The sequence below is a fragment of the Lasioglossum baleicum genome, chromosome 7, assembly GCF_051020765.1.
Source record: "Lasioglossum baleicum chromosome 7, iyLasBale1, whole genome shotgun sequence".
Taxonomy (NCBI): domain Eukaryota; kingdom Metazoa; phylum Arthropoda; class Insecta; order Hymenoptera; family Halictidae; genus Lasioglossum; species Lasioglossum baleicum.
Genome location: NC_134935.1, coordinates 9,574,574 through 9,600,666, shown reverse-complemented (window position 1 = coordinate 9,600,666; position 26,093 = coordinate 9,574,574). Strand labels below are relative to the sequence as shown.

Below are 26,093 nucleotides of genomic sequence, written 5' to 3'. Positions count from 1 at the left end.
AAATGTAATAAATCAATCATTGTATAATACTATTTCTACATAAAGATATTGTTTGTCATTGTACCTTATTATTATACTGGGTGCTTCTTTCTTTTGCACAGTAGCGTACGTAGTTAAAACAAACAAGATTTAAGAAAAGGAAACTTGTGGGACACTCACCACTTGATACCTATTCTATTATTGTTCCAGTAGCTTAATAATAGTTGCGGATACGAATATCTCTGGCAGATAAAGATGTCGGATGACCGGTCCTCATCGCGTGCGCGGTGATTGATGCCAGACAGCAATAGCGTCGGAAGAAACAACTATATGAAGCTCGATTCACGAAATACTCCGAAACAGGCCGTGATCTTGCATCGCTCTATCGGCCGAAGTTAAATTGCTAAAAACTTCGCGGAGCTCGATCAGCACGCGATCCGAGTACGTACAAAAATACGTGATCGTTCCTCCCAGATAACGTAGAGGGAACCAAGCGAGAAAGGTAAAAGTGGTGATGCCCTTATTAAATCAATTTCTGAAGACTGGAAATATGTGCTAGAAAATTGAAAAAAAGTATACGGAGAACGCGAAGAAGCTTGTTCTTGCTGCGCTTATGCCAGCTGCATTTAATATACTTACTTCATATTCATACGCGTGAATTTGAAAGTCAAAGGAAGAAAGTATGTATTCGCGTATGCTAAAGAGTTGCCACCGTGTTTCCCTCTTTTTGTTTTGGTTTGCCAGCCGACGGGAAAGTTCCGACGAGACGGCGTAAATCGATAAGGCATTAGCAAATATGTATCGGAGAATACTAGCACAACACTAAAACGGAAATGGAAAAGTTGCGAACTGCTCGCGGTGTTACACTTCTTTTTCCTATGCGAGAACAAAAATAGAGTCGCTTTCGGTACGGCGATAAAAGCGTGACCAGACAGCCGATGTTTATTCATCTCTGGAGTACCTTCATTAATAACGAATCATAATAATATGAAAATCTGTAGACTGCAGATTTTATGCAATTACGACAAAAATGTGTAAGTGCAATTTAAGACACTAAAAGAAATGAAAGAATTTAAGGATGTCCATATATTACGTTCAATACGTTCGACTTATTAATGAGGAAAATAAGTTTGTATTTAACTTCTATAGCCTGCAATTGATGCTTAAACATTTTATTTTGCATAAAGATCCGCAGTCTAGTGATCTGCAAAATCTCTTCATTATGAAAATAAATAGCAACCAGAGTTGGGCAAAAATTTTATTCAAATAAAAATTTCGAATAAAGTGGACGTTTTCCAAGTGGAACGTTGTCAAGGATTATTAAAATATTTAAGTATGTCCAGGAAGATGCGTTTATTCAATTATGAAATATGGGCTGACACGTACCCGTAAGACGCATTTATTATAAATTTTTATAATATAATCGATTTATTTATCAATACTAAAATTAACTGGATTATCATGTAAGGTAAATGAATTCATTATGATGTAGGCAACTGTTATTAATAACGCTGACTGCTTTTATGAATGATATAATCAGACTCGGGCAAAAATTTTATTTAATAAAAATTTCGAATAAAGTAGGTTTTTTCCAAGTGGGTATTAAATCCACTTTACTCGAAATTTTTATTTCAATAAAATTTTTGCCCAACTCTGATACCAACATTTGTTCTTCATGTCTTCTTGAGGTGAAATTCTTTATTATTTTATTTTAAATAAATATGTCCTATCATTTTCTCCTTCCAAGATTAGTTAACGATCATATTTCTTTCTTCAATTTCCCTTTGTATACCCTACAAACTGAAGATTTTATATGTTCACTTTAGAGAACGGATCGAACATATAGGGTGCGTGAAATATATATTATCTTCTTCCAACCATAGATATTTAAATACATGAAACGTCCTATTATTCCGTGCGGCACTGTAGACCAGGAGATCCCCTCGAGCAGTGAAGCGTTTCAACCAGGGGAAACTTGCACGCTTTATATCATGCCGAGAGTTCGAAAAGTTTCGAGACTTTCGAGCCCGAGCGAATGCTCGGGACCATATATTACGGCGCAGTGCCCCGTAACAATTGAAATGATTCCATCGCCGGTGGTTCACGAGTTCACGGAGTGGATTTTTCGTCGTGCAATATTTTCGCAAACACTCGAATAACCATCGACGTCAGAGCGCCGAGGCGGGATACACGGAGCAAAACGATTCTCTTAAGTAGTCGAGCGTACCTGTCGAGAGAACTTGTACGGCTCGTGGCACGCCGTGAGTTTCAAAAGTTTTAAAGACTTTCGAGATCGAGCGAGTGGCCTCTCGAAGTAGGTTGACGTCGTCGTCGGGGGGTGCAACGTCAAATCGAACAGGCCACGAAACTACGAGATTTCGAGTGGCCGTGGAACGAAACTGTTCAATTAAACGGACAAGATGCACGGGATCGAGGATCGTGACGTCGCCGGTGAATTTCCCGAGGAAACTGCTGTCTCCTGATCGGAACGGAAAGCCCGTAGATGTTCGAAGCACGTAGACCGGCTTGCGATTAATCACGGAAAAAGTTTATCGGTCGTAAGCGAACGGCGGGGTTTGAAACAAGGCTGGGAGGAGGGCTATTAATCTGAAGTTGATGAACCCAGCCGGTCGGGTCGGGCCGGGCCGATTCTCGCGACTTTCGAATCGGAGAACTGCTCTCCTTCTTTGTCGGGATTCGTCTTTCGTCGCCGACGTAATTAAAGGCACGAGTCCTCGGACGAGCGAAAACAAAATGTGACGGTTTCGAGGGGAAAAAGTTTCGCCTACCGTTTCTCCCGATCCCTTTCCTAGCCCGTATTTTGCTTGACCGTTCCACCCCGATCATTCTTCTAACCGGATTCCGGATCGCGTATCTGTTTCCATTTTTATTCCCCGGTGAAGAACGGTCGAACGGGTTTCTCGTCTAATCGAAAAATTTCTCGATAACTGGCGGGAGGCCGACGCGGACGAGCCGAGGCACGTACGATTTAATTGAACGATCCCGATCAAACGAAGAATTAATTCCAAGCGACGACGAGCCGACATCGCGGGCGTACCTTGAACGTAAGCCGATCGAGCCCCGAGTTCGATGATAACGCCGGCACAATGGACACACCAGGCTATTCTACCGAGCGGAATTTATAGGACGGTATTGGACGGCGAAAATATTTGTCGCTGGCAGCGATTAAAATTATTCCGTCGAGCTCCGGGCGATCCAAGAATCGACGAAATTGAAGCGAGAAGCACGAACAATCACACGGACTCGGGAACGATTTTTTTGTTTTTCATTTTTATTTTATTGTCGAATTGCTGCCCGGATCTGTGTAAAATAGATGCGTGCTCCAGCACGGAGATGGGAAAAATGTGCCGCATAAAAACTGTACTGTCGAGGTTGTTCTTCTTCGACCGAAGGTTCGTGTTACGGAAGGATTGTACAAATATTTTCCAATGTTTTCTACGTCAACACTCGCGAGGCAAATCATTTCACGATTTAATACGTTGCATCCATTTATATGCTTGCATATCAATTATCTTTTACATATTTTCTGATCTTGTTCTCTTTGATCGACGTTGATTTTTTTTTATTGAATATAAGTAAGCGATGATGTAAGCAGTTACTAGAGAACCAATCCTGCGTAAAAATGGACCCAAGACCAGCTATACGAGGGTTAATCGTGTAATTATTCTTTTCTTTTTTCGGCTGGTTGAAGATTAAATCTTTTCAAGCAATCCACCGTTTTGAATTGCACAAATTCGTTTTCGTTGCAAGTGCATCAAATCGGTCTAGTCGACAGAAAGTTAAGAATCGTCTCGCCGAGAATAAAATCTGCAAGGTGGTGAAACTGAAATGTTTACAGCCACTTGGCGGATAACGCGAGTAATACAGTTTCGCCAAGGAAACTTTTAAATCAGAGTGAAAAGGGTAGAAGGTTCGCTTAAAATTCCTGGACTTATTCCGTCCTATTCCCCGTTCGGCTATTAAAGGTAGTAGAAAAAGCTGGTTAATGTTATTTATTCAGAGCTCGGCGAGCGGCGTAACCGGGGAAGCCAGATTAGAAGATAAATAATCGCGCCATTACGGCGGACGGTATTCGCGAATTAACCCAGAAAGTCAGCGAGCGGATCACCGGCGAGATTGAAACGATCGTAACTCGGTCGGCGGAAGAAGCAATTCGTTCGCAATCGTCTATTTCATTCATCGGTGGCGGACTGTATTGCAGGCACGAGTGCAGCACACGTTACATTTCCTCCCCTGAACATCCGGCCCGCCACCACCGCCGCAAACCCGCGCCGAAAGAATTCGTCGTTCGTCTTCGTGTATGAGAACGATCAATCGTGCCTCCAGGTTTCCCCCTTTCTTCCCTTAAGTGGCTCCGTACGCCGAGGAATTTGTTCCCGGTCGCACAGAGAACTACCAAACTCTTCCACAGTCAAAGAATACCGCTCGTGCTCGAACCAGAGAAGAAAGGACGCGGAAAGCTCCGTGATTTTTCTCGTCGGGACCGTCACTCACGACGACCCCACCAGGCAAAGAACACGTTGTCAACTAAAGACACTTCAGACGATTCACTACATTACCTATGTTCCGCGGAAATAGTTTCTGACAAAGCAAAATCAAGTCGATAAAGAAAGTTCACACGAAAATTCAGTAGTACAAGTTAGGCGATACTTAAGTTATTCAAAAATCCCGAAAATTGGCTTTTGTATTAGGCGGATGTTCGACTATTTTGTTCGTAAATATTAGGTTGTTGCGTATGAAATGTCCGATTTTAGAATGCAACTCTTACAAAACGTTTCGATCAAAAAATGCTATTACAGTCTATCAGTTTATTATATTAGGTTGTCCGAAAAGTTTCTTTCGGAATGTGTTGCTTTAATGTTGCTAAATAAATACAAACAATGCGATAATTTTTAATGAACTGAACGAGGCGTTCCCGTTTCCTGTTTTCCTCTAGTTCAGTCTGTCAGGAGCGCATAGCATTTCTCAGAAGTGATTCAAGAAAAGTGTCAACGCGTCGAGTCGGTTTTCTGTGTCGCCTCGAAGTTCGTGCCGATATTCTGCAGAGCGTATTTCTTAAAAATCAATGACCCGAAAAAGAAAGATATATTTATTGGCACCACGCGAGGCCAACCGGCGTGCACTTTCAGATAAACTCGCTTTCGGATACAGGGTCTACACGGGCACCATAACGGCGAACACTTTCCGGAGATTGTGCCGGTAGGCTCGGTCTCGGATAAATTTCGTACGGCCTTACGGACGATTTTCCTTCGGAAATTTCGCCGGGAACGACGTTACTACCTCCTATGTTCGCCGTCTTATTGAGCTACTGCTCCGCGAACGCATTACCCTACTTCCGGAGTTTAAGTAAAATTTAATGTCAGAGCTCGACGATCGGAACGGGAAAACAGTAGACATTGTTGTTTCGTATGCAAACGTTTTCGTTTCGTATTACAATGTAGCGCGGATCTCGCCATCGTGCGGCGCGGCACGGAGGATTCGCCGGTCTTATTTAAATTAATCGACTTAGCGGATTATTCAATTAAATTAAAACGAGCTTGCTTTAAATACCCCGCGAGGCTATCTAAATCTATGTTACGACGGCCGACCTGTCGTAAAGTGTCCGCGCTAGCGAGGTAATTAAATGAGGTGTTATCCGGTGGAACGCTTACCCGATACGCTGACAGCTTACAATACCGCGAATTTAGGGTAAAATTTATTTGAGTACAGATTCCGAAATGTTGGATTCAGAAGTTATTATTCATTTCATTTAGAACCTTGTCCTCGATCTTAAACGAAAGGAGAGTGCATAAGATTTAGTTATTTTATTTTAACACAAACATTAGGATTGTTTTGACAAAATGTTTTTTGTTCATACAGATAAGGAAATAGTTCTTCGAATCTTATATTGAGAAAAATGTTGTTAACACGAAACCTACCACTGCCGGTCAGACAGTGACCGGTTTTATATTTTTCATTTCATAATCATTGAAATTATGAAGTTGCTTACGTGGAAATTGAATCGATAAAATTCTGTATACAAGCACATATTGTTGTAAAAATTGCAGAAAATCTAAATAAATAGAGCCTCGTCATTTTTGCAAACTAAAACATGTCAATCGCTTTTAATGCTCGGTAGGTTTAGTGTTAAGTATTCCCAAAATTGGTGAAGTACTCTGTTATTAATGTTTCATTAATTACAAAACGACTTTTTGTTCATCCCTCCGAGTAATAATAATATCCGAAGAAACAACAAAGCTTTGACAAAAAAGATCTGCGATACTCTACAAAAACATGTGCCTTCCACAGAGAGGAAGGTAAATAGTCAGAGTTTGGTTGCAAGATATGGAAACGGAGAATGCTGGAATAAATATTGGAAAGTGCTGGGGATTATGCGAGCCTGAGAGCAGAATGTAAGAACGGATGCTGTTGAAATGTAGACTACAGAGGCAAGGTGTGAAGGTCGAAATCGTAATCAGCTGCAGGAGAAGGAAAAAAGAAGTAACAAGATGTCTGGGGGAAGTAGAGAATAAAGAAACGAATAAAAAATGTGAATAATAGCGTGCGAGAGAGTATGTGTAGATGGGTGAGCGGGGAGATTGGATATAAAATATTACATTTTGTAAATGCAATTCTCTTTCGGGCTTGCAAAAATGTACGGATGTAAAGGGATGATTCCTGAGGTCATTTGGAGTAACTTTTTTCTTTGCGAAAGTGTTCTCCGAGGTCTTGTTCAGGAATTATTAACGAAAAACCCACGGACCAATTAGGGCGCGGCTATTGGCGAGTGTGGTGTTAGTAGCCGCGCTCTGATTGGTCCGTGGTGTTTCGTTAATAACTCCTTAACAAAGCCGCGGAGAACATTTTCGTAAAGGAAAAAGTTTCTTTGACACTAGGTTTACGGAGCTCTAGAAATAAACTATTTCACATTATTTTATAAACATAACAAGAATATGTCTATCCAAATTTTTAGCCATTTGTCCAGTAATATATACCCAAAGAAATAGATTTGGTAAATAATTCTTCAGCATCTTTACAATCTTAATAATCGCAAATTAAGAATATTAGAACCCGCCATTTTGACGGGTCCCGTAAACCTAGTGTTAAATATCCTGAGGAATTTATCCTTTCAAGGAAATACAACATTTTTGGGACATCCTTCAGTAGTTGTCCGGAAAAATATTTGATACGTATTCATATTTTTCGACCATGATCCATATTGGAAGGGTGAAAACAACCCTGAAAGGTGTTACGCGATTTTCGTGAAATGGGGTTAACTAAAAGGAATCTAACAGTGTTCACTGAAGAAAGCAGAACGAAACGCGTGGCTAATGATCTGGAAACCGTAATTGAACAGTGAATAAATATAAAAATAGCGCGGCAGCGTACTAAATATTGAAGAGTATACTCGATCGTCATTTTCTCATAAACCTTCGGAGGCTCTCCCGTGTGATGCACCCGACGAAAATATTTCAGCGATACATGCATGCATATATGCGCTTTATGCCGCAACGGCAAGCCTCGGTAGCTTTATCTGCTTTCCGGATCGTTTGGTGAACAGGCCATTTTCGTTCGCTTCGGAGCCGAGGGGGTTTAAAGAGCCGCGACACGTGAACAAACTTGCGGGGCACGAGGCACGAGTGGAATTCGTGTAAGCGATAATCCGCGGGCGAAACTTCTTCGGTGCTGGTGTGCACACCGTGATTCCGGAAACGTCTTGCGAGCTATGCAACGCGAGAACGGGACCGCCCCCGACCGACTTCCGTTCGGCGACGAAAATTCGCCGACACAGTTTTTCATCTGAACTCTAACCGGGACACAGTGTCAAGCGGCCTGGAGAGAAAAAGAAAGAAGGAAAGGTGAGAAGGTAGGAAAAAGAAAACGAGGAAAATTCTTTGCGAAGAAACTCGACGAGAGTGGCGTACGGCTTCGAATTTCGGTGGTCGTTCGATAAGCAAACGCTTTCGTGGCTGTGACGCTCTTTTGCGAGGAGTGGCTACTAACCAAGCAGGTTGCCTGTACTCATCATTTCAATCATGCATGTTTATTTATGCGGACTGTATAATTATGTGAACTTTTTTTCATAAAGACAACAATCTCTATTATTTCCTATACGCTTAATCCATCATTTTTGTGTTTCATACAAGTTCCAATAATATCCAGAGTTGGGCAGAAATTTTATTTGAATACAAATTTCGAATAAAATGGGTTTAGAACCCACTGGGAAAAAAGCTACTTTATTCGAATTTTTATTAATATATATAATAAATAAATATATATAATAAATATAAAAATAAAATTTTTGCCCAAGTCTGATTATATCATTCATAAAAGCAGTCAGAGTTATTAATAACAATTACCTACATGATAATGAATTCATTTACCTTACGCGATAATCCAGTTAATTTTAGTATTGATAAATCGATATTCAATGGCATCGATTTTACTATAAAAATTTAATAAATGCGTCTTACGGGTACGTGTCAGCCAATATTTCATAATTTAATAAACACATCTTCCTGGGTATATTTAAATATTGTAATAATCCTTGGCAACGTTATGGACATTTAAATTTCGTTATTAATAATATAAAGTAAAATATGGTTCGAACGGTGCTGAGGTAACGTATCGTATGAGGTTACCGTAAAGCACGTCTCGTTAATTTAAAAAGACCGTCGGAAGGCGTCGATTGGCACGAGCTCTCCCGTTTCAAAATCCGGAGCTAACTAGCTTGATTACGTTGCACACTTCATCGTTGTTATCTCGCCAAGCTTCTTCCAGCGCGTCCAAAACCGAAAATAGAAGAAACAGAGGCAATATATCTCAGGAACACGATCTCAAAGCTTTCTTCGTTAAATCAGCTAACAACCGCTAAAGGAAAGATCCGATCCGACCAACTAATCCTTCGAAGCAGCGCGTCGCTATAATTAGATAGTTAATTTGGTTGACGATTCATCGTGCAGTAACATTCTGAAGCTTTAGTTACATGAGCAAACAGAGGAAGAGAGGAGAGCAACGTTGTTAGCAGTGTGTGCATTTTTTAAATTGTTAGCTGAACGTATTAAACGAGTGGAACAGGATAATGCGATAAAACTGTAAAACTAACGAGCCAGAAAAAAGTTTCTACCAAATATCAGATTAATAAACAAGTTACTTCCTACGTTCAGTTTCGAAAAATTCGGTTCGCGAAACTATTATAGTTTATACTGATTTTTAAAGTTCGAGCAAACATTTAATAAAAATTATTTGTTCGAACATTCATCAAAATCCGCTTTGCTATTTTTATTTGGTGTTTTATTACACAGGGTGTCCCAAAAATGTTGTATTTCTTTGAAAGGGGTGATTGCTGGGGTGATTTGAAGTAACTTTTTCTTATTCGCGAAAAACAGGAACCAATTTGTTTAAAATGACGTCAGAAATTTTCAAAGAAGGACAATATTTAACAAATCATAAAAAATAATGTCTAGATTCATTGGTAATACATCACAATACCATTTAATACATAGTTCAGAAGTAATAAATGCGAAGTTTCAAAATTTTCTTATATTTCTGTAAATCTCTGGTCAATTAGAAAAACCTCCCAATATTCGGCAACTTTCTTCCATTACCTCTTAAACTTATCTAAATTGTTCTATAATTATTGTAGTTTCTGAAAATGCACAGTACCGTTCCGATATACAAGAAAATCCGTTTCGGGCACGAGAAAATGGCGTACGGAGTTAATAAAGCTTAATTTGCTGTACGTTTCTGTACGTCGAGAAACGGTTATGTGTATTCGCGAGTCAAACGGACGATGGTAAAGGTTCTTATGCAAATAAGAGTTGCAAACAAATAACTTCTAACTCTGAAATCCACTGCACGCTCCGAACGATCGGGCGCAGCGAGCGCGTGCTTCTTTCGCTTTCCGTTTCCGCGTCTGATTCGAGACGTTCGGAAGAGAAACGTTCTCCGGAAGGCCTGAAGGAACAGGTCCTCCTAAAGGAAGTAATTGAATTTTCATCGTATCCGGAGCGAACTCTGTGGAAGCCGAAATCCAAACGTAGCGCGCGAGGAACCGCGCTTTAAACAGTTTCGCCAAGTTAAATCCCGGCCTGGCCTCAACGCGGCGCGGCGTCTGCTTTGAGGCGATCGTGATTCGCGAAATAAGTAAATTTCTGGAATAACATTAAACGTTATATCCTGGCTGAAGAGCCGCGGTCCACCGGTTCGCCAATAAATGAGATTTAAAGAAGCACCGGTGGCGTTGCGATTTAAATGGATTCGATTTATAAAGAACGAGCTCTTGCGGTGCGGTGTGCAGTGGTGTAATTCACGGGTGGGAACACGAGTAACGCGCAGCTGCTGGACTAATGAAATTCATCGCGCGACGGATTTCTGCTTTATGAGACTGTAAAATTCTTACTGCCGCGTCGGCCACCAGCTTCCGTGTATCCCGAAGAAACCGCGGATGCTCGAGGCCGCACTCGCGCGCAATTTAATGCACCGCCCGCGCCGTTCACTCGACCATTACACGACCACTGGAATTGTGCAACGAATGCTGCGAACCAACCCTCATAACTATGCTAACACTATTTTTTAAGTTGCCTTGCGACAGCTGATTAGAAGACAACGGACTTTATGCATTTACGACAAAAAGGAGCAGGTGTAATTTAAAAAACTAAAATCAAGAAAGAAGAAAAACTTTTATTTTTATTTTGCATAAAGATCCGCTGTCTACTGCTTAGAATCGGTGATCGGCATTTGAAAAAGTATTCAAATGACAAATACATTGTCAAGTGTAATTTATATTTTTTCATTAAATTCTCTATTGTTCAATCCTGCAGTTGACAAAGCTATGAAACCAACGCTTTCAAATGTACACGATAAACTATCACAATCAAGGAATTCACTTTTCAAGTAGAAATACAATATGTTCCACTGTATACATACATGACATATTTTCAATTTATTACAGCTTTCGTTAAGGGTCAAGTTATGTTTAAAACAGTTCATCTATTATATATATTATCTGTAGGATAACTCAATGTAATTAATTAATATTTTTTGAAAACGGACCGAGAGGAAATGCACTACTCGGTAGCAAAATTAACTTTTGTACTGTACTTTAAAATATAAATCCACAAAGGACGTATATTATAAACGAATATTAGTTATCATATTCGTGAAAGCTTTTATTATACAATGGTCTTTCATGTGTACAACTGTGGTCGCCGCGTGAAAACCTTTTTGACTTATGTTATAATTTAAAGCAGAGAACAATGAGCAGCAACCAAACTTGTTCATTTGTTAATTATTTAGAAAAGGGGCTTCTTCACCGATTTCGATCATGTTGAAATATGTTGTCAAGGTTATCATTCTGAACAACTATTTCGTATACATGTTGTAGCCTTAGTTTTTTGGATGTTCGCAAAAAGCTGTTGGAATTACTATAGCGAACTCAACAAGACTAACTAGTCCAAATTTATTATTGCATTGTTTTGTTTAACTGAAAATTTAGTGTTCAAATATTTTTTGGATCCACCGTATCTGACCTTCTGGAAGCTGTGAAGGTGAACGTTCGTGCGACCACATTGGAAACGCTGAATAAAATCTAAAATATACATGAGACCACTTCGCAGCGCGTGACCGTGGTCTCACGCTGGAAAATCTGGTAACTCGAGCATCGATTCACGATCATTCGGCATCGCATGATCTTAAACGCGTTCGCCCGCATCGGTACGATCGCGATCTCGGAACTCACGCGATCGAAAAGCCGGGGCCCTCCGACCTACGGAGATAGCTATCGCATCGCGAGTGTGAGTATGTCACGGACTTACTCCGACGGACAGTGGAGGTTCGAAACGTGGTCGATGCATGACCTGGTTTTCCTGCATTCGAAATTTAAGTCGGTAATTCTATGCGGGAATGAAATTCGGCGGATAGTACATAACGACGACAGCGTGTTCGCGATGCATAAAGTTTGATTGAATTTTAAGCGGCCGCTGGAATTACCGGGACACCCTGCGTTCGGTTTTGCGCGCGGGTTTAATAGTCGATCGGAAGAGGCTCCGTGATCGTTTCGATTAGCAAACGAAGAAGAAATATCGAACTTGCTAACCGATACACAAGAATTTAATTAATGTGCTCTGCTGGACCGCGGTTTCTTACTGCGTCCAGGAATATTCTCGAACAGACGACAGTCTTTATATCAAGATACAATAAATTCCACCCAATCTGAGTGAATGCCTCAACGACCAAAAGATTATTACAAGCGTTCTTACTTTTCTCAAAAATGTAGACCTGTACTACAAAATTTAATTATATTTACACTTATGTATAATATTATTGCGATAACAAAAGAATGTACTTATAACTGTATACCAAAAGTGGTCGCTAATGACCTCGATGTTAATGCGACCTTTATAAATAAACAATTTAAAAAAAAAAGAACACATACAATAAAGGCGATAATTTTTTTCATATTGGACCATACGACTTGGATTTTCTTTGGGAAGTTAGAGAACAATTTACTACATGACGTGGGAAAATAATTTTGTCTTCTATTGACCTCTAGTGACCTTGAATAACCTTCACAATAGGTCATTGTATTCGTCTCGAAACACACCATCAGAATGTAAATAAAAAACCATACTGTTTTATTTAAAGAAACAAGTTGACCTTCCTATAAAAAATATCACCATGCCTTCGATACCAATTACGTTTGTTCTGATGTATTTTCTTTCATCTTGATAAGCAAGCGAGCTATTCGGCTGACTTGTTTCAAATGCCCCACCCTGTATAATGGCCTCCGCTGTAGTTGCGAAATAACAGGCCGCACGGAAAATTACGTCTGCCTCCGCTAATTCCTTCTCGGCGTAAAAAAAAACCCGACTGGGAGAGTTCGCGGGGGGTGGAACGGTAACGAATCGCGAGCGTTTTTCTGACCGCGTGGTTAGAGCGCGCGGTGGTTCCGTAGCGGGCGGCAGCGGCCTAATTCCTCGCCGGCTCGTTATGAGCCGCAGAGCCGCGCGCACTTGTTACCCACGGCAAATTTACATTTCAAAACCGCGCGCGCGGCTCGAGCGCCCTGCAAATGCACGTCGAAATTGACGTTGTGCACCGGCCGTCGATTGAACTTCTCCGGCGAGAATTATTACCGACGCGGCCCGCGAGCTTATTTTTAGGAGCGTTGCGCTCATTTAACCCGCAATTTGCCGCATTCCCTCCTATCCGGCAACGTTCCGTACACACACCGACGCGCTCGCGACCGCCAAAAGCCGCAGCCCGACCGACTCTTGCTAGCCACGCAAACGGAAAACTCTTATGAGCACTCGTCGGATCGGGAGAAGAATAGTTTATTATACAGAGTGTTCTTCGATCCACGAGAACCGGCGCGCCGCTGCACGAGCTGCGTTTAATCGACCCGAGCTTTTGTCTATTTTGTTGTTGAACCGCTCAACGACACGGGACACTCGACTAAAAACTACTAGAAGCGAAACAGATGTATATCGAGTTTTGTGTACAAAAGACACTTTCTTTCTTTTTCTTCGTTTAGCCCCTCGGACCCGACATCAATATACGCTCGTGAGGAGACTGCACATGTTTATTTTAGTTTAAGAAAATATAAAGTGAATAAAAATCGTACTAAATTCTGTCGAATTTTTACTCTAGCATTCTCTAGTCTACTCATGAGCAGTGGACAAACGACAATAAAGTGGAGTCTAAGATTCATAAGTTGTGGTATTGTTAAATACTAGTAAAGAAACGTAGATTTTAATATCGTTCGTAAATTTTACCGAATTTTCCAATTTGTTCAGCATTATAGGGAATTATAAGCTGCAGAATAATGTTTTTATTTGAGTTTCAAAATAAGTTGCAAAAAGTTCCTCCCCGATTTTTGATGTATCTAGTAATTGGGGGCATATTGAACTTCACATTGACGTAAATTTCAGTTGCTCAAGTCTGCTCAAAATGGTAAAGAAAAATAGTTGAAATTAGAAAATACATTTCGAATACGTGTTCATTTTTGAACTTTCGTTTTCAAAATCTATATGCTTTACATACGAAGCATACGGAATGTGTCCAAGATCGAAGCCAGTCTATCAAAGTTGATCCAACTTCCCGTGCCGCATGATCAACGAAGACAGTCCCCATTCCGCTTTCCAATAATTCCTGGTAATTCAATGATCCTGGGCGAGTTCAATACCTCCGGCTGCCTCTGTTCTCCATCAAGGAATAAATCATGCTACCGGGCTGACTTTATCGCCTTGGCAAAGCCTGTGTGCCTAGCTAATCGACCGGTCAGCCTCGAATCAGAATGGAGGAGCTGCGACGGTGCGCGTCCGGCCGACTGGACAGGAGGACACCGTGAGCGTAGTACAAGCGACAATGAAAGGGCCGACGTGTTTTATTGCACCGCTGATACGCGAAAACGGGGGACAGTGCTGTCGGCGATCGCGAGTTAGTACAATGCCCATCTCCACATACCGTAATTAATCATCGCTTCCTCGACGAATTCACGCACTACGTTCCTTAACGTACCTGAACCTGTCTGCGTCTGTTCCGGCTAGCTACAAGTTCCTCTAGCTAACAATGGGACCAGATTTAATGCGTCTGCTCTCCTGAATATCAATCAAACTGACGCTTCATTCTTGCGGACACTGGCTGATCCGAGACTTAATTGAGAAATTACTCTCCTCTTCAGACGCGCGCCTCACCTGTGTGCACGAAACGTCTCCTGTGGAACAACTCGTTCTATCAACTAAAATGTGCAATTATACTAGACGTAATTCTTCAATAAATTTCAGAAGATTATTTAGCTGAATTCTTACTCAGGCGACCAAATACTTGCAACTTTTCTGAATGTAATATTATACAAAATTTCACGAAGAAATGTTAAAACTTTAAATTTTAGTGCGAGAAATCCAAGTTTCAGTGTGCGGAGATGTAATTCGTTTAAAAATTTATTTCGGGACCGTTTGACAGGTTAGAACGCTCCCATATTGGTTTTGCATTCCTCGCACTAAAATTTAAAGTTTCATCGTTTTTTTCGTCGAATTGTATACTATTCCGTTCAGAAAGGTTGAACATTTTTGGTCCGCTGAGCGAAGAGGTTTAACCGATTTATTTATTCAAGTCTGCGGGTTACTGAAAGCCCCGTGACTGGCTGGCGACACGAGTATGCAGAGCGGATAGAGAGAAAATTGGATAAGACTGAGCGAAGATTCTTATCGTAATCGAGGCTCGTGGAGCACGTGAGATTCCTTTTTCACCGTCTGCTCCAATCGCTTTCTTTATTTTCAATTAGCGAGCAGGAAGAAGCTTGGAAACTGGATCTAATATAGAGCGGAAGGATTTCGACTGTAACGTCGATTCCCATCAGGCTCGAACCGGAACAATCCCGAAATTCCAAGGTAAACGTAATACCGGCGTGATTAATAGTTCCCGCGAATCCCGTCGAAAATTGCTCTTTGATTAATCGAGTTCTGAAATTGCTTTACAGGACGCCCGGCCCCAACCCTCCTCCCGCGGACCGTTCGATAAAAATCACTGAATAAAATCGACAACGTTATTGCGACCTTTCCGAGAGAGCTCGAGGCCCGAGATTTTTAGGGGATACGAATATATCCGCGACACACTCCTCTCCTAAGTTCTAAGCGTCCCGCGTTCAATGACATTTTCTTTTTCTTCTCTATTATAGAGCCCCCGGTCCGGACCTTCGAGATTCCGGTCAAATCCTCTAGCTTTATCCGTTCCCTTCAAGACTCGCTTCCCCCACCCCCTCGCCTTCTCCTCCTCATCCTCCTCGTACTCACCCGGCTCCCTTTTTGTCAGACCATTTCACCGAGCTATCGAAAAAACGATCTGCCAGCATCCACAATTTCAAGACGGATCTCTTCTCGTCCGACTCGAAATGAAACGGGTGGGAATCGGAATTCTTATTACCGTTCGTTTCCTCAACCCCCGCACCAGTTATATCTTCTCCGCTCGAACACGATAAGAGGGAATTCCGTCGAATTTCTTGCTTCCCCGATAGTTGTAAATTTGAATGCGGTCGAGAACTAACTTGTCGACCGATTAAACTTACTCGGACTAGGTTTTCTAATTTCCCCACTGGGGTGGCTTCTATTTTCGACCTTCGAATTTTCTTCGTGTTACCCCTCAGAATACTTCCGATTAATACAAAAATAATCTGTGCACAATTTGAGCTTGATCGGATACGATACTTTAAATATTAAAATAATTAATTGATACTCATAAAGTCGATTTTGTCGATCATCTACTAGATTATATGATGACACTACTCGATCCAGACTGATATCGACAAAATGTTGTTTTGATTATTTTTTGATCAATAAACAGTAAAAGATGTGAGTATTTTATTTTCTAAATAAACTAAATAACAAACCACCCGGTATATGGAATTACAAAAATAGAACAAAATAATATACTTTATACTATAGTAAATGAATATAAAGAAATTATAATTTACACCATCTTTCAGTTAAAAATGGAAATAATTAATTAAATAGATTAATTAAATAAATAGTCTAAATGCAAGAAATAAATTTTTCTTGCATTTCATACATATGTGTATGTATGTACTGCCACATAGAAGAGAATAATGGAATAGCATTAATGGTTCTAATTAAAGCCTTGATTATAGTTTTTAGGTAGTACTTTTAGCATGGAAAACTGGTTTTCGAAACTTTAAAACCTGCTATGACATTTTACGTGATTATCCAAACGAAGTGGTTTGTAAAATTCGGAATTAAAAGTGGTGGAATTTAGTTACAATATTTTCTTGTCGACACCGCGATTTTGCACTCTTGTTAGCGTTCTATTTTTAACCCCGTTATCAACGCATTCAATAGTACATATTTCTTTCCATCCCCTAGAGGAAATTTCTGTTGGAACCTTTGATGTTCGTGTTTCCAAATTGGGTGACCTCGACGTTTTCACAGGGAAAGTCTTCTGGTTGAAAATTGCTTAAAAAGCAGTTTGTAAGCTCCGCAATTTCTATAGAAGTTTTTCAGTGTAAAGAATTAAATCAGGCCATGGATAGTTAACTCCACTTTTATGTCTTGAAAACACTTCTAAATATTAAAAGTGACTTAGTTAAAAAGAAGGTACTAATCCTCACAGTTCCAAACCTAATTACTTTTTAAGAAATGCAGATCCTTTATTCCAAGAAAAAAGTTTTTATTTCTCATGACATCTAAAAGCAAATATGTTTGCTCCAGACTGTTGAAAAATACGTTACGGTTGAAGTAATTTTCTCCTTCATGCAATCAGTAAATATTCGTCACTTCGTTAACAAAACTAAGAAAAGTAATTAAGGGTGACAGAATTAGGTAAGGCACGACGTATATTCTCTTACTTGCTCGAAACCACTGTTCTTCCTTCGTCTACGAGGCAGCGCCGTTGCCACATCGAGTTATCTAATTAGGTCGAAGAGGATTGTTCCAGTTCCTTTTCGGCATCTCGCTATAGGTATTCCTCGAGCTGCGCGACGTTACAGAGGGAATACTTCTCTTTCGATGTTGAACATGTGCAGGGCTCAGAAGCCAATCAGTGTAAGCCCAATTTTATCTGAAAATAACATACAGTCAGTGTTAAAAGTGTTTGGACATTTAAAAAGACTATTAATGTACCAAACGACCTGATCTTTTGTAGGCAATTAGAAGCATTGGCTTACTGAATGACGTGCAAAAAAATTTGAAAAAATAATTACACAAAGAAATAAGAAAGACACTTTTTACAGCTTTTTCATTCGGGCCGTAATGAAAATTTAGAATACGCGTTTTGTAGATCTATGCTATATACACATGCTGATAATTTCATCAGGAAAGATATGGGCGAGGAATCGCTAATCTGCATAATTACCACTTACATTCTAACTTCTCAAAAAATCTAAGTCGTGCGGTATTTAAAAGGTTATCGTTTTGAAGAGAGTGGTCTGTATAATAATTAGAAAAGCATTCAACGCTGGCCGTCATCGCCGACTGCGATTTTCTTCGCCGCGCGAACGAAAGATTATGAAAATCCTAGTGAGCGAGTGCGGTGAGAAAAAAAGGACCACGTTATAAATTTCCAAGAGCGCAAAGCGGTCAGCGGTTCGCTTATCGCTGCGTGGATCAGTTAATTACACGGCGAACTCGCAACCCGCAATACCTCGAACGATAGTAAGCCGTGAGAATGATAACGTCGGCTCTCATTTTTGTTGAACCCCTAATACATTACCGTTCGTCGAACTGTACGGGAAATCAACCGGCATTAATTACTAGAAATTTGCTCGCATATTTTCGAATACATACACCGGTAACTCCCTTATCGTCCGAAGTATTCACTGGCGAGCGCGTGCGCCGGGATACGCAATTAACCCGGCGTTAGTTAGGTGGGGTCTCACAGACCCCAGAGATTTTAGATTGATTGTAACATTGTAACAACGCGTGACAATTGTTAAGTATTTTTGAATAATAAAAATTTAATTTCGTGGATCTGAGTTTTTACTCTGATTAATTACAAGCCTCTTAAGCAATACACCTAATCTTAAATTTATGAAAAAAGGGATTTTTATTTCTATAATACAATATATTATTTCGGTGGGTCTGTGAGACCCCACCTTGCCAATTACGATACATTTTCCCACCTTACCAATGCCGGGTTAACGATACCGTGATTCGTTCTTGCTGAACGTTTCCCGGCGACCGGGCCGCGTAAAATCGCCCCGGGGAAAATATCGAATTCATTGGCACGTCGCAGGGGAAAAACCAAATAAAAATTCCCCATCCTATTGTACACTGACTCCGAAAAGTATTGGCATACTATGTGCCTGATTTGCGGAAAATTCTCGATACTTAAATTGTCATGATTAGACTGCGGATTTTTATGTAAATTAAAATTGTCTTCTTCAATTACAAGACACAGAAACGCTGTAAAAGTTCCTTTCTAACTTAAACAATTTTAATAAATTGAAAATAACATTAGAAAAAATTACATCCACCCATTTTTGTCATAAATGCATAAGATCCGCAGTCTAGTAATAATTTAGTGAAAGAGAACATTTTTCAATTTATAATTTATATGTTCTAGAATATGATCTAGAATAATTCAGTTCCAACTGTTGACGGTGGCATGTAAAAGCAGTATCACTTTGAAAATATTATCCAAACGTTTCGTTAATTCCACAAACAGACCACGTAATGGCGAAAATTTTTTTACGGCTTTTTGTTCTCTGTCGCGTTTCAAGAACATTCAAACATTAGCTGTAATACCTAGTTTCGTATTCCGTTAAGCGTTTTACATTTATCCTGTTCGTTGTTTTTAGCTACTTTGTTTGCCGGCTCTTCCATCATGGTCCTTTGACTTGATGAAATCCCTACTCTATTTATTTCCCCTGGAATATTCTCTTGATACGGTGCACCGACAGCAACCATTAATAATTAGCGTGTCCCTTTTTTTCAGTGGTCTGAAAATACAAATTTTTGCATTTTGTATAAAAATAGTATATAATTGACCCATTTTTTAAAGCTTGAAGCTTCTCCTCTTGCCATCCAACGTTCATTTTTATCTATTCGATATTTTTACAAGACGAGACACGTTGAACAAACAATATAAACATTGAACAATTTTTCTTGCGACAGGAATTACCGTAGATTTAAAGATTGTGGCTTCCCCTTTCTAATGAATGCTTAAAACTTCATCAACATTTTTTACGCGAACAAACTTGTTCCACATTTTTATTTTACAGAACAGTTGAAAAGATCGTTGTGAACAGGAAGATTCAATCTTCAAATCTGCAATAAATTACTCCAGAAAAAAAAATGTTTGAATGTAGCGTTCAAATACTTTTTGGATGCACTGTAGATTCTCAAAAACGACAACCGTCTACATATATGTTTGACCGTCAGAAATTTCATAAGAGTGATTCGCACGCACGATTTAACCAATTTCTTTCCGCCTGTCGGCTCGGAGAAGAAGATGAGTCCCGAGTCAGGAGAAAGAAACTCGTCACGAATGGAAGCGGGGAATCGTAGGCTAGCAAGTCAGAAATAAATCTCCCCGGGCTGGGGAAATATGACCGGCCAGATATTGAGATCTAACGGAGGAAGGGACGAGGTTTTACGAGACAGCGGGACCCATCAGTCAGGAAAGAGGATCGCGTCGCGATAATATCGTAATACTTTGGCGTGTGCGATGGCCGCGGGGAGAGCACCATACAAAGTTAAAGCGATATCTACATATACGTAGCTTCAGCGAAATTCCAGTAGGTGGTAGGTGTTGCTCGGATCACGGCAAGACACGGAAACTTCACCCGCGGGAGTCATGGATCCTCTGAATTATGCTGTGCAAGCCGCTTTAGTTACGGCAAGTTACGGTCTAATAATTGGAGGATCGAAGGGTTTTGGCTGTTCGATGGGCTTCTTATAGGTGTAACGGCACCTCTGTTTTAACAAACCCGAATCATCGCCTCTCCCCACGGTATATCGGTTCGCTACGTGAAATTAATTGGCGGATTAACCGTGGCAAATTAATCGCAAATTAGCGCTGCCGGTCCCACTCGAGGCTGGCTACCTCCCGGGCGTTGGCCAGGAACGGATTTTGATGCTGCGTTAACACTTTGATCGTTGAATATAAACGACAAAATCTGTTATTCGATCACTGAAGTCGTTATTCGATTACTCAACACCTAGCGATTAAATTGAACGAATGTAACAGAAAGACTAATGAAGCCACAAGAAATATTTTCCAAATCATGTGTAAAAATATTTATAGGTAACTCGAGCAACGCCAGAAGAAATATCTTTAAAATCTTGTTTAAAAATATTTATAGATAACTGGAGCAACATGACAAGAATTAACTTCAAAATCATGTTTATATGTATGTGACTAACGAATCCACAAGAAATATTTTCTAAATCATGTGTAAAAATATTTGTAGCTAACTCGAGCAACACAAGAAGAAATATCTTTAAAATCTTGTTTAAAAATATTTATAGATAACTGGAGCAACATGACAAGAAATAACTTCAAAATCATGTTTATATGTATGTGACTAACGAAACCACAAGAAATATTTTCAAAATCATGTTTAGAAATATTTACAGTTAACTCGAGCAACATCAACTTCATATTCTAGTCTACACGACCGAAACCATTAAAATATTTAATTAAGGCTACCGTGCAATTTTATTTTCGTACACAGTTACGGAGACAGAGTTAATTAGTTCCAGGGAAGAGTAAACGAATGTTTAACTGGATATATTGGATTCTTCGATATTCGGGAGTAAATGCAGGACGATTCGTATTCCGATTGCGTCGGGCAACGTCGCGGCGCGGCTCACGTAGCTAGGATTCGAATTGAAATCGATTGATCGACCGAGAGATACGGATCGAGGACCTAGGGCGGCGTTATCGCAGAACCCTGCCATTTGTCACGATGTAAGCCATGGGATGGGAGCTGGATCCTGAACCACGTGCGATGTTTCGCGAAATCTTGATACTCGCAGATGAAATCAAATCATGGATTACTCGAGACAGCCGGGAGGTAGTCCTTTTGATCCGTATTCCTTCAGTGACTCTCTGTATTTAACTAATTGGTGCGCTGTACCGTCCGACGACGACGACGACGTTCGCTGTAATGGCGACGCGGTCGATTAAACCTTGTACTTAGGCAAATTGCCATATGGTATGATCATTGCTCATTACGCCAGCCCTTTGCGCATGACTACATGTCCGATTCGGGAATATTATAGTCCAATTAGATCTAAACTTGATTTCCGGAGTAAACTGCTCTTAAATACCTAAGAAACGAAATTGGACGGGTTTGTGAAACGTAAACAATAACGCAACATTGCACCTACTAGATTTTTTTCATAAATGCATAAGAAATTTTTATTTCATATCATCTCACCAGTGGATCTTCACCTTTATAGTAAATTGCTCTTGAATACCTAAGACACATACCTTAGCTTTGTAAAATGTGACAATAAATACATAAGAAATTTTTGTTCCATAACTCCTCAGCAGTGGGTCTTCACCCTCCTGTTATGCGTGTGCAGGGGGTTCAAGAAGTATTTCAATTTTCCGTAGAAATATTTGCACCATAATCCGCGCTTCGATAAAAACGTTCAGTGAACATGAAGTTCGAAGCCTTCGAGCGGGAACAGATAAAGGTGTACAGTGTACAGGCTATAGACTCTGTCCCAGTTCCAAGACTCCTCGCATCGGTTGCCTCCTAGTGGTTACGCTATGATTATTCTCTAAGGTTTCATCGATGAATCTATGGAATGTCTCCACGACCTGTACTTACATCCCAAGAAAGGCTCTACTTCACTGTGTCGAATCGATTCAGTGTATCTAGTTGCGACGATTTCTTTTCGTAACAATACCGTGCTGAAATTTTGCCTGTTCAACCCACCGTTGAATATACTGGTATACTCATTGATCCGAAATGAACACTTGAAAATAATGATTGCAGTAGAACCTCGCTATCTTAGCTAATCTACCAAGTGTTATTTATTTTGTTAGAAAAAAATCCAGACAATAATTATTTCTTTAGCTCCCCTTAACCCTTACACGTTCCTTTATGTCTATGTTGTAATAATTGATTGATTTAACGGGTAGAACGAAAGTGGGTGAATTATAATATTATCCTAGCGTTTTTTAAAAATGAAACGTAATTTCGAATTTTTTGAAAACAAAAGGTGAATTGCGAAATCTCTGGATAATAAACAGGTGAAAATGCTGCAGATCATTTTATAATTTCGGAGAAAGACGAATTAATTGGTGCAGCTCTCGATATACTTGGCGAGCGAACCTTCCGAGAGAATTACGTAGGGACGACTATTTCGGATCGCTCCATCATCAATCCCGAAATTTCGTACACTCCGAATTTGTTAGCGTAGTTCCTGTTGCATCATTTTCAGATGAATTCTCTCGGCCAGTAATTGGACTACTTCTCCCGTTGGATCCGACAGTGGATTCCGCAACGGGTTGCCGATTGGCCGCGGTACCCGAGTTTCCTGACCGCAGCTTCCAACTGCACGGCCCGATAACGACGTCCGTGTCTTTTGACATAAATACAAATTATCCGACCGCGTTGTTACGTTACTCGTAACACGACGTCGCTTGTGCAGGTTGAACCGAGCCCGTTCCGCAATTTTCAGAAACAAATACAACAACCCGCCGGCTATCCTGCTCATGAGAACCTGCCTCACGGCTCCCAGGGAAACGGCGAATGGTTACAAAAACAAAACTGCGTGCTACTTCCTTTGCGAGACTCCGAAAAATAAAATAGAAACCAAGGAGGAAGTAAGACTCCAGCACGTAATTATAATTTAAGAACCGCGCCTTGGCGTGCACGGCACGACGACGTGATTATTCTTTTATCAAAGTCCCATTTCAAACGCGACGCTTTGAACGCGCCACTTCTTTCGTCGCTACCATCGACAAAAGAACTTTGGTAATTTTATTTGGACATGCCTCGAGTGACAACAAATACTTCGCACAGCAAACTCGTCGACGAGTCCTTTGGAGGTTCTTGGAAACGGGTGGAATGCTCCGAAGTATTTAAGGCTGGCTCTAAAGAGGCAGTATCAAAGTATTGTTTCTCCAGTGGTTGGCTTAAGTAGGCCATTTCTTTTAAAAAATGGGATCATGCAACAATTTGAAACGTTTTCTCGACTTTCATTGTACTTTTGTTAAGTTGTATAAATGTTTTCAGTTCGATTTGATACCTAGAATTGGCAGTGTCAAAGCATTGTTTACTTATCGATTGGTTTAAGAAGGCAATTTCTATTTTAACCATAAAATAAGCATAAAGTCATCAATTTTTTGTATTTTCTAACAATTATTTTTGAATATTTTTCACTGGAAATTTCGTATTGATATTCCTTATAATTCTAAATGTTATACCCACCGTACGCCACCAAATTTTTCGTTCGGGACGACTATGGGCCGCGTTAGGGTCCATCCGGCGAGAGAACGAACCGGAAGTTCGCGGCTCATGCGACTTTTACGACACTTCTGCGCGTACACTACATATATCTTCCGTTCAAGTGCTCGGAAAATTGCGCGAACCTCAGGTGCAAAAATTTTAGTCGTCAGTACTGTCCACTCTGTTCGATCGACGTGCGGCGATCGTTCGTTAACGTAATTCAATAAACCGGATAGCAGTCGGAATTAACAGATGAACGTGGATGCGAAAGCGCGGCTCGTCCTATTTCTCCGACGAAGCAATTCACCGGGCGCGCGTACGCGAAAGAAATAGCAGCGGTATAACCGCCATTTTTTCTTTCTCTCTTATTTTCTGCGTTTTTTTCTTCTTCTTTGTTCCCGTCGCTTCTGGTGCGTCCGTTCCGCCGTTAACGTTATAGCAAATGGAGCGGTATTAACTTTTCAACAGTCTCCGGCACTCGAAATAGTATGACTTTCGGGATTTAAGGTGGTTCCGGGAGGGGGGAACCGGAAACGCTGAATACGGGTTTCATGCGAGAAGTGTTCAACGTGTTCCGGGAAACTCGCGAAAAATCTGAACGAGCTTCTATATCCAGCGCGAGATTTTGCAATTTACCGTGATTCTGAAATTCGTTCTGCTATTGTAGGCTATTTCTCGATGGCATGGTTCGAATATGTAGTTACTTTCAATCGTTTGTTACTAGACAGCGGATTTTATGCATTTATGATAAAAATTAATATAAAATAGTAAAAACGTTAGGAGGATTTATAGATACTATTGCATTATTTTTAACCTATCGAACATATAAAGAAAGAAAATTATTTTCTATTTCACTCCAGTTTGATGCAATTCAGGTAGACAATTTTTATTTTGCATAAAGATCCGCAGTCTGTTTATTACATTTTACAATCAAACGAATATGGATCATACATCGGGTTGAAAATTCATGAAAATTAACATATTTTCTGTTCTATTACTGAATAAATCTATGAATAAATATCTTAGGCATGACAATAATTTATCATTTTCGTAAACAATGTTCTTTAAGAATTCTAAACTACGTAATACCTAAATTACATGTAACAATATTGTCTTTGCTAAATTATCTATCCGGTTTAAACCATTAATTGACAAATAATTGTACGTCATCGTCCGAGAAGCAGTTAACAATGAAAAATGAAATGTTCAGTGATTAAAAGAATACTAGAAAGAGTAATTGAAGCATCGTTGACGAACCGTTAAATGGAACGTCAGGGCTCAGTTTGTTGCTGAAATCGACGAGCCTAACCGAGTTCAGACAGATATTCCGTTAGCCGACGATCCTGAAATAGGCAAAGAAGCGTTAAAATTTGACGACAGGATGCGGCTCGATGTTTTACCGAATTTTCCTCGATTCACAAACAGAATACGTGAGGTCACGAGGAAGGTGGGACGTAACGAGAAGTGGGCTTCATATCCTATTCCTTTTTCCCCTCGCTTTGATCCCTCGCGCAGGGTAACGCAATACTATCACAGTTATGTATACGAAGAAAATGACGCGTCGCCTAAAACGTGCTCCGACGGGACGGGCATTCGAGTGCCAGGCGCGCAAAACGAAAATTTTCTTCTCACCCCTCAATCGTGTTTCAACTGCATAGCTCACTGGTTTGCAAAGAAGTTAGAAGTCCGGACTCGGGAATATCAAACTGTGTGATCACTGTACAAAGGAAAATCGTGGAAAATGGTCGAAGCAGTTCTTTCTAACAGATATAAGAGAATCACAATCTTCTATGATAAGCTACAATTCTTTTAACCTAGAACGATGCCTTATTTATGCATTACATTAATCCCTTGCTGTGCCATTTTCTTTAACTTACAGTGATTAAAACGTCTTTATCCCCAAAAGTGTCGTGGAAGGACAAGAAAATGTATATTTTTTGAATGGCTACATTTATTTTAATGCTTACATCATCTAAAAAGAAACACATAACATTCATATTTGTTAGACTTTGTTAACATCTTCGACGAGTCTGACTCGTTAAAATACAACAAGGAGTTAATATAGACTGTGTACAATTCATGTTTCAACCAATTTTATTTTGCATAAAGATCTGCAGTCTAATAATCAGACGTTATACTTATAAGACATAAAACAGTAAAAAGATTAAAAGAATTTAACCAACTAATTCAAGTT

The 26,093-nt window shown here is 40.2% G+C and overlaps 1 protein-coding gene across 1 annotated transcript in view; it reads right to left on the bottom strand.

Annotated features, from left to right (window-relative positions):
• Positions 1-26,093, bottom strand: part of LOC143210176 (zwei Ig domain protein zig-8) — a 113,087-nt gene that overhangs the window by 52,853 nt on the left and 34,141 nt on the right. The window contains exon 2 of the mRNA XM_076426764.1: positions 17,339-17,550. The gene's annotated coding sequence lies outside the window, so the exon portion shown is untranslated. The remainder of the gene's footprint in view (positions 1-17,338; positions 17,551-26,093) is intronic.